At 42.7% G+C, this 12,058-nt stretch overlaps 1 pseudogene; it reads left to right on the top strand.

The window, feature by feature from the left end:
• Window positions 1-9,058: 9,058 nt before the first annotated feature.
• Window positions 9,059-11,084, top strand: LOC145723716 (MICOS complex subunit MIC13 pseudogene; annotated as a pseudogene).
• The last annotated feature ends 974 nt before the right edge of the window (window positions 11,085-12,058 follow it).

The following is a 12,058-nucleotide window of genomic DNA, read 5'->3' as shown; positions in this document are numbered from 1 at the left end:
AAAATCCAGAAACCAGCAGGTCCCTTTGGAAGTGATATTTCACTGCTGCTTTCTCATCTGTAAAATCAGTGCTTGTTTCTGACCCAGAGCTGGGTACAGATCTTCTTTCTTATGCATAAACAATATATTCTCTAAATTGATTCATCACTCTACACCCTGGCTTCTAATGACAGATGGCAGTTTTTCTTTGTCTTTCTTGCTTTTGAACATGGACATTAATCTGCAGACTGAACATTATGGAAAGTGCACGGACTCTCTCCACAGCACATGTGTGACCTTCTCCTCTGGTCTTCAGGAAGCTGGACCTAGGAAAGAACTTTAATATTCACCACCAGAGTAAGCTGTAAATATCACACTGTTTGCTTAACTTGTAACGTTAATCTTTCTGTGGCTCTGGGCATTAAATAATAAGGAAAATACCACAACTTACTACAACCAGTCAATGGGCTGATAAGATGGATGCTGTTGTGTTTCAAAATTGTGCCAAGTTTATGTTGATAAAGTGACTTTCTTCTTCAAATCTGAAAAACAGTGCCTATGGTTCTAATCCTGTGTGACTCTGACTTTGTCTTAGATTTACATGAAATAGGAAATTGGCCCCAAATGGCCTCATTCATCTTCATAACTCCTCTACTGATGAAATTTATGGGGAATGTAGTATTATTATTCTTTCACTACTAAGGTCTAGAGAGCTTAAGCTTTCAGTCAAACTAGCAAATTCTGTATTGGTTCCAGAACCAAAAGAAAAGGAATAGGTCTGTGGCTATATCTACAGAAAAAAACAACAACAAAAACAAATGTAAAAAAAATTGCTATTGCATGGTAGGAAGGAGGCTATTTTGTTTATCAAAGGCAGTTGAGTCTCACAGACTGAATCTATTCAGGACTGTTGATTAGAATTGACTTGTTAGTCCCATGGAACAACAGGTCAATTCAGCCCAACCACCACTTTGATGGATTTTTTTTAACTTAGAATGTTTGATTCATCTACTAACTTGACGGCATGTGGACCACCAGCAGGTGGATTATTATAATTAAGAGTCTTTTTAATAGCCTTTGAGAAAAATAATCAGATTCTAAATTCTGATTCTTGGGCATTTATTAAATAGGAAAGGCCCAAATATCCCCCAGTCCTTCTTTCCACATCCACTGACTATGGTATGTATTTTGACATGGTCTGGATTTCTGTTGGAAATTTTGTTTAGCTATTAGTGCAGCAGACCTGAAATAATAATACACAAGATAGAAGTTCATTTTTCTCATATGTAAAAGACACAGAGAATTGATGTAGCTCAGAGGCAGGACATGGGGCGCTGTCCCTGTCAGGCGAAAGCAAATTGCTTCTGGTATTTTAGGCTTATTAGGATAGAGAAATAAAGCATTTGTAGACATAATAAATACATATTAGATGGTCAAAATGGTGTCAATTTGCTCCAGGACAGACAACTATAGGAAGAGGGGCAGCAACAGAAGTTACTAATTCAGATTTTGATAATTCATTATGCTCTAAGACCCATCTGTTCACTGCACATGTTAAGCAGGTGAGTTAAATGGGGACGTAATAGAAATCACTACCCTTCAATTTTCTTTGATGATGACACTAATTCCCAGAATTCTCTTAAAAATACAGCATTGATTTTGGTTTATTATTTTTTTTTTTAGGAGGGGACAGTCCCAGTAGTGCTTACTCTAGGTCAGGAAGCCAATTTGAGGTTTCTACTATTTACTGAATTCATCCATTCATACTGTAATTTAGGAACTGGGGCAAATTACCAGGGGTTGGATTGACAGAAACCGTGCCCATCATGAAGTGGACTTGGACTCAAACTCCATTTATCACTGGATCCCCCTAGGTAAGGCTCTGCTGTGTGTGTGCATGTGTGTGTGTGTGCGCGTGTATGTGTAAAGAAACAGTGATGTTCTGGGTCACTGGAGTTTAGCACAAATCCAAAGCCACTTCCAAGAATTTGTGAAAGGTATAGATATTTCCCTTTCTCTAGTATACAATTATCTTCGTAAATGTATGCAGGTACTTTTGGTGAAGGGGTAGAGGAAGATTTTCATATAGGTTCTTATGATGTCCTTCCTCAAAGTTTCTCCCTTTCATTTACTAAATTGAGAGTATAGATATTGGAAGATAGGCCATGACTCTCGTGATGATTTAAGCTGGATATGGTTACTTAAGTGTAGGTTTTTTTCAGTCATTCAGGTTAAGTACATCCTTCATAGGCTATCCATCTAGTTCAGTTTTAGGAACATCATGATCAGTTAGCCCCTACCAAAATATCCCTGCAAGTCAAATTATTCTGGTTTTTTTTTTTTTTTAAGTAAGCTCTACACCTAACACTTGAACTCAGGACCCCAAGATCAAGGGTCCTATGCTCCACCAACTAAGCCAGCGAGGTGCCCCTCATTCTGCTATTATAATAACCACATCCACTCTGTTTCTGGCAGTTAAATCCTACTATGTCATGTCTGCTCTTCTGGGCATTCACCAACCCTACTGAAATCAGGGAACTAAAATTTATTTTAAAGATTTTATTTATTTATTTGAGAGAGAGAGAGAGCATGAGTAGCGAGGAGAGGGAGAGAGAGAAGCAGACTCTCCACTGAGCAGAGAGCCCAATGCGGAAATTGATCCCAGGACCCTGGAATCATGACCTGAGCTGAAGGCAGACACTTAACTGACTGAGCCACCCAGGCACCCCAGGGAACTATTTTAAATAGCAATATCTCCTACCTTCATCTCTGGAGTATAGAAGAAATTCAACAAAGTACTCTTCAAGATTCTGGTTCTCTCTTTATTAATGTTTTCCTCAGTGCCTTAGAAAAGGGAGTGTTCTCTGGGCTTAGTTTGGGTATGTGTTAGATGTTGTATGTGATAAATCCATTACAGTATTCTTATCTCTCTGAACCTCTGTTTCAGCTTCCTCCAGCAATAGGCCATAGTAGGATCCAGGTTTTAGTCAACTAACCAAGTTAATAATTGTCTCAAGCTAAGAAAAATGAATCCAGAATCTTTGGTTTAGTGTATTCAGGCCAATAATTTGGTCCATAAAATTATGTTTCTGGTGGAATACCCAATCTAATCTCCAGATTATTGTCAGGATTAATTTTAGCAAAATCTTGCAATTCTTTTGGCATGTGAAACTTTTCCTTCCATGTCTGACTTTAAATTGGGCCCTTGGGGCATGCTTGATCTGGAACTAGTTTTAATCAGGTGGGAATGGAAGATCACAGGTGTAGGGCATGAGGAGAGCCAGAAGTCCTGTATAAGAGAACTGCCTCAGATGAGGTCAGTATAAGGTCTTCAAGCAGGGCCAGATCAGCATCTTCAGCTATGGGAGGAGGGATTGCTTCTTTCAGTAAGGGAGATGCAGTGGGGCTTGAGGATACTCAGAATCATCTAGGTCTTCCCAAATGCTCTCATTCCAATCTTTTGTGGCTCCCTCTTTCCCAGATAATGTCCTGACTTTCATATGAGATATGTAGTGAGGGTATGGGTCAACCTATGTTGAAATTCAAAAGCTGGCCAGATCTGGCTCGGCATTTGCTTCTTGGCCATATCAGCCCTGTGACTATGAGATAAAAAATTATTTTAGAGGAGTCCTAGAAACTCCCTGTTTCTCTAACAATATCTTGGTCTGAGAATTTAAATTCTTTAAAGCCTGTCTTTTTTGAAGCTCACTGACGGTAATAGAGACAGCCATCCCAGCCCATGCTTCTTTTATTCCTTAGCACCACATAATGACGTCTATGGGGAAGCAATCAAAAGGGAAAGCAAAACTTTGGCTTCAGTAGATACTTTATTCCAAATGACAAAAGGTAATCATTTAAGTTGCTGTTTTCCTACCTTAGATATTACGGGTTACTAGTGTCCCATCATTTAATAATACCCAAGTACTTCAAACCCGACTAGGTCAGATAGCCATTCTAAGCTTCATGTCCTTGAAGTCTGTTGTTTGCAATCACTTATAGTTCAATATTTGTATTGGTCAGAGTTCCTTAGATGCGGTCAATGAATTTACTCTGGTTACTTTAAGCAGAGGGGAATTTGCTAAGGGATAAAGAGCTTAAAGAATCGTTACAAAGGCTAAAGAAACAGATTCTAGGTAATCTTCCAGGAATAACCCCAGTGTGTACTTCCACATTCCAAAATAACCTTCCAAGGGAGCTATAGCATCTGCTATGATCAGGAAGCCACCAAAGTGCTGGTTCCAGTTCATGCTAAAAATATGAATAGAAATATGCCCTGCCTCTTTCCTGTATAAACTTGAATTCCCCATCAGTCCAACATGGGTGCATCTGATTGGTGGACTCAATCACCCTAGGCACCCTAGCACAAGGAGGACTGAGAAGTACAATCTTTTATTTATTTACTTTTAATTTATTGCTGAGAAGTCAGGATCTATAGAATGGGGAACTATCAAAATGTTAAAAATGTGTTCAAAATATTTCTGGACATCTGATAAGGAGGCTGGAGAATAGAAAAGGGGAGAGCCATAGCAATCTACTTCTTGGGTTGGGCGGTAAGTCCACGAGTATTCATTATTTTCTAGTACTTTATAATGAATGCATACATGTATTATTTTGAGTTCTCCAGAGAAATTTAAAGAATTGGTTCATGTGACTGTGGAGGCTGAGAGGTCCCAAGATCTGTGGTTGGGAAGCCACCCAGGAGAGCCAATGATATATTTCCAGTTTGAGTTTGAAGGCAGAAGACTGATGTCCCAGCTCAAAGAAAAGCAGGCAGAGAGAAAGAATTCTTTCTTAGCCTTTTACTCTATTCAGGTCTTCACGTGGCCGACCCACATTGGGGAGGGCAATCTGCTTTACTCAGTCTACCGATTCAAATGTTAATCTCACCCAGAAGCACCCTCACACACCCAGAAATAATGTTTAACCATGTGACCCAGTCAAATTGACACATAAAACTAACCACCACAATATATGTTACCTACTTTTTATGTAATATATCAAATAATATGTTTTTTGGTGTGAGATACAAAAAACGATTTTTTGGTCAAGTACAACTGACTGATATCCACTACAAAATGCAGCCCTTTTAGTTAAGATTTTGATTGAGTTTAAGTGCAAATGACTGTGGAAGGAGTAGTTCTTTAGCTGTCATTTGGATCTCAGTTTGAGGGAGAATGAGTGGGTTGTTGAATGGAGTTTGGAGAGAGAGAGAGAGAACTTAATTCAGGTGTTTGAGAAGCAGAGGAGTTGAGAACACCTTAGAAATCAAGAAGGAGGGGCGCCTGGGTGGCTCAGTCGGTAAGCGGCTGCCTTCGGCTCAGGTCGTGATCCCAGAGTCCTGGGATCGAGCCCTGCATCAGGCTCCCTGCTCCGCCGGAAGACTGCTTCTCTCTCTCCCACTGCCTGCCGCTCCCCTCTGCTTGTGCTCTCTCTCTCTCTCAAATAAATAAATAAAATCTTAAAAATATATATATAAAAGGGAAAGAATGGGGGTTTGCTGCTCTAAGACAGATTTCTGCTACTTCACATTTTCGTTGGAACTGCTCAGATTCCTAGCACTTGCCTGAGACCGTTTTCCTTTTCATTTCTTCGCCTTAAGGGATATTGGAATTTTCAGGTGCCTGAGAGATTATTGCTGATTTGTTGTGTATCTATGACTATGCCCTGTTTTCATTTTTTAGTATACGTGGAGGACTCTGAATTAAAACCCCCTCTTCCAACCTCTCTTTCTGGTTCTCTGCGCATTAGTTCACACAGTGTGAAAGCACAGGTTAGGTTGTATACTTCATTATCTGCTGCTATTTATTTCAGTCCTGGATTGGAGGAGCCAAGGAGCAGAAATGGCATGCGGGAACTTTCTTCAAACCTACCGTTTATGAATAATGCATAATTCTCTGTGACTCATCTAAAGCAATGGTAAACAAAACCCAAACATTTGGCCACCTCCTCAGCAATCTACAGTCAGTGGTCCCACCCCTTACAAACTGTGAACGGCAGTATTTGAAGGTAGCAATGGAAATCAGCAGTGCTAGTTTATCTTTAGTATCACCCATCTGTTTATTGGCACACAGTTAAGTCAGAAAGTAACAGAGCACAACAAAGACAAAAAGGTGTCCCAACTACGAAGGTAGCTGGAGTCACAGGATGTTACCAGGACCATTCCCTACCGCACCTCACATAGGTACTTTTCCCTTGATCTTTTTCCGGTTAATAAATTGGAAGCAACACCAGCGTTGTGGTCAGACAGTCTTGCGTTCAAATTCTGCCTCCACTACTTATGAGCTGTATGTCCTTGGGCAAGTTATTTAGCTTCTTCCATTTTGGTTTCTCATCCTCCTTCCACTTTGGTGTCCGGTAAGAAGGGAGAGCAGCAATCCTTAACTCTAGACACTCAGGGCCCTTAATTATAAGCAACGGCAGCTGACTCTAGCTGATTAAGCAGAAAGGATACCGGGTGGCTCACAGGGCAGTTGAGAGGGAGAGAGGCAGGCTTGAAGCTAAGCTTCTGGGGTCAAGGCCAGAAACTATGCTGTAGGAGTGACCCAGTAAGGAAGCTGCCTATCCTTCTTTCCCTCAGAGCACAGGTCGGCTGCCAGGAACTCATGCTCTGCTGGAACTCTGCTAGCGCTTGATAGTTCTGGGCCAGGAATCCACCTGGCACGCCAGAAAGCTGGGTCCCTCTGCCACCACTCTTGTCAGCAGCTGGGTCCCAGGTATCACCTCCTTCCTCTGGTTCATCGTTTCCGACTAGATTGTTGCCTGGGCACATCTTAGTGGCGGATCCTAGGCTTCATGCCTGTGTTCTAGCTGCCAAGGTCTTTGGGGAAGCAAATTTTCTGACTGTCCAAATATAGCAAAATGCATAAAAGGTGTGAGGCAACTGGAAAACATGACTTACACTATCTATCAAAGAGTTGTGAAAATTGAGTATGTTAAATGTCTGGTCTGCTTCTGGAGTTCAAGGATTTTTTGTTTGTTTTTGTTTCCTATTCTTTCTTTATCAGAAATATCCATTGGCTCACTGGCTTAACTCTCAGGTTGGGTTCTACCAAGGCAGGATTTGTAAGTAAAGTGGAATGGAGCCTTTGACTTGGGGTGGGGTCTCTACTTCCTAGTGCCACTCCCTGGTTGGACCTGACCTCCTGACTCCTAACCCTTACCTGCCCTGACCCTTGGGAGCTGCTCACTCCTTCCTGTTACATTTGACCTTTCGATTCTTATATCTTTTGCTTGCTCATTACCACAGCAACCCACTGACACTCTCCACCCACCTCTCATTTTGTGCTAATCTCTTGGCCTCTTGGCTCATAGATTTTTAGTTGGTAGCAAATCCTGCTACCAGCTGGATTCTTTCCTTGCCCTGACTTCTGGACTGTTTGCATCGCATTCTCATATTTTGTATAATCATCGAAGGAGACTTTCTACGCAATATTTGGATCTTTTAAGTGGTTCCTTTAGGTTCATATGAAATAATTTTCCTATCTCTAATGAACAAGAAGTGAAAAAAGTCTGAAATGGGGATGGAAAAGGACAAAAGGAACAGTTACAGAATGGTTTCCCTGTCACTCACCCCAGTCTCATACTCTTCCTAAGAAGAAATTCATTAGTACTTTGTAAACGGAGGGGGAAAGAAAACCAAAACAACTTGTTCCAAGACATAAGCTAGTGTCTTTCTTACTGATAAACTTCCCCAAACCCTCTTAAGCCAGACTCTGCTTTCTTTCATGCCACTGCACTTGCAAAATTGCCAGGCTTCTTTCCAACTGAAACAAAGGGCAGCATTCTCAACATTACCAGCCTGGCATGTGGCTGTCGGGACTCTTTGGGCAAAGAGAATGCCTTGAGGAGCTGGGGAGAGAGCGGCATGATCCTGTTCTGCCATCATGGCTCAGGGAACCAGGAGTTATTTGTCCATAATTATTTATTCAAATTGTCCTGATAGCTCACAACTTCATTTGACAGTCTGGGAAATGTTCTGCTCAATTGGCTGGAAATGCCCTCAGAAGTCCTTAGGCCTATTGAATCCGGGCTGTGTTCTAGAGAAGTATACACAAGCAGATATGAAAGATGATTATTGTTCAGAGTTGTCACAGTACAGTGACTGACCCTCCGGATAAAGGCAATGGAAGCCAGGCAGTATTTCATAGATCTCCTATGGAGAGCCAAGAATTCCACCAGAGAACGTTCAAAGACTTACGAGAGTTTTCTTGCTTAATTGCATACCTCAAAATAAGGTATTATTGGAGACAGACTGAGGACATCAGATCAAAAGTGCTAGCATATCTCTAAGAAAAATATCTCTGAGTGAGGCGTCATCCATTCACAATGGTGGGAGAACTGGACCTAGCATCAGATCACTTGGAATCTCAGTTCTGCTACTTTTAGAAGAGTATTTTGGATGAGACATTGTTTCCATTATTATATAACTGCTTTGTCCTACCAAAGTGAAGGATGGAGGTGCCTGGATGGCTCAGTTGGTTGGGTGTCTGACTCTTGGTTTTGGCTCGGGTCGTGATCTCAGGGTTGTGGGATCGGCCCTGGGTCAGGCTCCAGCTCTGTGGGGAGTCTGCTTCTCTTCCTTTCCCTCTCCCTCTACCCCTCTCCCTGCATGAGTGTTTTCTTTCTCACACACTCTCTCTCTCAAGTGGATGGATAGATCTTTAAAAAAAAAAAAAAAAAAAGTGAAGGACATAAAGTGCAAAAGTACCAGAATCCTTTCTAGCACCTAAATTAATTAGGATTCATTAGCTTGTTGGCAGTAAAGGCCCTGAAAAAATAGGAGAGAGAGACAAAACTCCAAAGAAAGAACATGGTTCCAAAAAGGTCTAGAGAATAATAGCATGGAAGTGGCAATTGTACCTGGGGCGCCCAGGGTGTGGTATCCGGTTGACCATGGAGTAGCAGGAGGTAAAGGGCATAGTCAAAATCATGGCAGGGTGCTCAAAGAGAAATGAAAGCGGTCTCTCAGGAAGATTCCATCTACTATTAAATTTTGTCTACTACACTTTGCCCTGCTTAGCATACTTACTCAGGCAGTAGGAGGAATTCTAGTGGCAGATATGGAAAAGTATGCTATTGGTGGGAGTGGGAATGAACAACAGGTATATTTATAGCTAGTTGATACTATGCTGAAGGTATCTATATCACAGCCCTGTGGAGGAACGAGATCCCAGACTTGCTGCCAAGTTTCATCATGGAACATATGGACCTTATGATTTCAGGTTCAGTGATCTTGGTCCAGCTGCAAGAATAACTTATGCATGAATTAACAACAGAAACAAAGCTATCGGCTGAGGACCAGGTGGATGGCAACCTCTCTGCCCCTTGATAAATGTCTGGTGTTTATAGGCCTGGTCTGGTTAATTTGGGCAGATCTGTCTCTGGGCTCCTAAACCCCCAATTCCAGAGGCTTAAGGCACCTGTTCCCTTCGTCTTGCTCTGGGTCTGTTTCTGATGACCGGTTCTAAGTACAGTCTAAGACTGGTCAGAGCCTTAATGCTGTGGTGGGAGTATAGGCAAGATATCTGTTACTATGTTGTCATAGCATAGAATGGAAGAACAGAGATGAGCTTTTTAATTTACCAAGTCCAGGAGAAGGGTCAGGTCCGGAGAGGGGTTGTGATTTACCCAAGATCACCTGAAAGAGTGTCTGGCGGAAGTGGGAACTTTCCAAAAAGGAATTAAAAATGAGCAGGGTGGGCATGTTTATTACCTTTCACCATCAGGTGGAGTTTGTGCACTAAACTGTTACTATTAAAAAGGGAATAAATTTCTTCCACATGTTTCAAGGTTTAACTCACTGAGCAAAGACCATATTGCCAATATGCAATTTTACAGAAGTTATGGCAGAAAGGCACTTATTTTATTAGTTTAATGCAATTGCACTAGATTTCAGGGAAATACCATTTTATTTTGGAGGGACAGTGATGGCTGTTTATGTACAGCAAATTCTTGGGCCCTGAAATACTGCTTTCTACTTCCCGGATGTCTTTCTGGGCTGCCTGTGACTCACAGTATAAGAATCCTTTCATTATTCTGAAAGTAGCGGGCTAGTGGCTGTCGTTTTTCTTTTGTCCTTCCATTTCTCTCATAGGGTGTTACATTTCCATGTTGGAAGCGTTCTTTTCCATTAGGGTCTCCCATTCCATGCAGCCCTTGGAGGTGTAGACCCAGGGCGTGTTTCTTTGTCCCGGAACAGGGTAGCTGTTCCTGTGATGTCTGAGAGGGAACTCCAGCCTTACTCCCAATCCTCAGCTAGGATGGGGCCATGAGGGAAAATGAACTAGGGCTAGCCTGCACCCTCCCTGTCTGTGGCTTTTATTAGCTAACCTTTGGCTTTTTTTTTTTTTTTTTCCTTTGATAAAGTCCATTGGGGTTCATCTTTACTTTTTGGTTTTTCTTTTCTCACTAAGGATCCATTTTGAGACGCTGTCCTTTTAACCAAGAAGATACAGCTCTCTGGCAAATCAGACTTCCCATTGTTGACGAAAGGGGCCAGACCCTTACTTTCTCCCTCCCTCATGTGTCTTCCTCTCCTAGGCCAGCCACCTTCACACGGAGAACTTGATTGGTTCCCAGGAGACATTCTTTCTCTGGGCGAGTCGAGTGTTCTTGCCCATGCTGAGCGACCATGGTGCCCCGAGTGTGGTCACCGATGAGGTTCCTCATCAAGGGCAGTGTGGCTGGGTGCCACCTATCTGGTGTATGACCAGGAGTTGCTGGGACCAAGCGACAAGAGCCAGGCTGTCCTTCAGAAGGCTGAGGAGGTAGTCCCTCCAGCCACATACCACCAGTTCAGCCAGTCTGAAGATACCCCAGCTCCCAGTCCCTCCAAAGTTTAACTCACATCCACGACACCTGGAATTCAGGCATCATTACGGTGATGTCCGCTCCATCGGTGGCCCCCTCCAAGGCCCTTGAGTACTCCAAGGAGGGCTGGGAATACCTGAAGGAGCAAACTGAGTAGCCTGTCAGAGGAGGCCACCTGTCCCAGTCAGAAACAGCTAGGGGTCTCTAGCTGTTTGGGAGACTCTAGCATAGACCTGGAGACTCCAGACTGGGACTGGGACTCCACTCCAAGGGCAGCTCCCGGCCTTGCTGACCCAATAAAGGACTTTGGAGGTGCAAAAAAAAAAAAAAAAAGAAATACTTACTGAGGGTCTGCCGTAAGTAGCTGACAAACTTTCCAGTTTACCTGGGGCTGTCCAGGTTTTAGAACTTAAAGTCCTATGATACAAGAAACCTTCAGTTTTGGGAAAACTCAGAGAGCTGGTCACCCTAAGCCTAAGTGGAGCACTGTCTAGGAGCTTGGTATATAACTGGCCATCAGCCTCTCAGGTACTCAGCAAAGCTGAGAGGTTTCAGATTCTTACAGAGGAAAGCATGACATGGTGGAAAAGCATTTACCTAGAACTGAGGACCTTGGGCCCTGGTCCCAGTTTGACTGCAAAAGAGGCAGAGCTCAAGGGCAGATCACTGAACTTCAATTTCCTTCCTCCAGAAGAGTAGAAACATTGCATTTGGTGTTTGACTTTTTGCAACCCAGATTCTACAATTTGATTTCTAAAGGAGTGTGATGAACCAATTCACACTAATTCATATTACCAATAGGTAATAAGGTTTTGTTGACACTTGCTGATGATGCTAACATTTACAAAGTCCTTATTCTGTGCCAGACACATCCATTATTTTACTTCATCCTCGCAACTTTTTAAAAAAGATTTTATTTGTTTATTTTAGAGAGAGAGCAGGGCAAGGGGCAGAGGGAGAGGGAGAGAGAGAATCTCAAACAGACTCTGTGCTGAGCACGGAACCCGACGTGGGGCTCAACATGGGGCTCGATCTCATGACCCAGAGATCATGACCCTGAGATCATGACCTGAGCCTAAACCAAGAGTCAGAGGCTCAACTGCCTGAGCCACCCAGGCGCCCCAAGGTAGATGCTTTCTTTATTTTCATTCACAGATGAGGGGCTCCAGGCCAAGAGAGGGTAAGTAACATGCCCTAAATCACACAGAAAGCTGTGGATCAAAGATCAGAACCTGGGAGGTCTGGTTCCCAAGCCCAGACTTGACCTGTT

This window comes from Leptonychotes weddellii, chromosome 10 (assembly GCF_054177405.1).
Source record: "Leptonychotes weddellii isolate Sample4059 chromosome 10, ASM5417740v2, whole genome shotgun sequence".
Taxonomy (NCBI): domain Eukaryota; kingdom Metazoa; phylum Chordata; class Mammalia; order Carnivora; family Phocidae; genus Leptonychotes; species Leptonychotes weddellii.
This window is presented reverse-complemented; position numbering and strand designations above follow the sequence as displayed.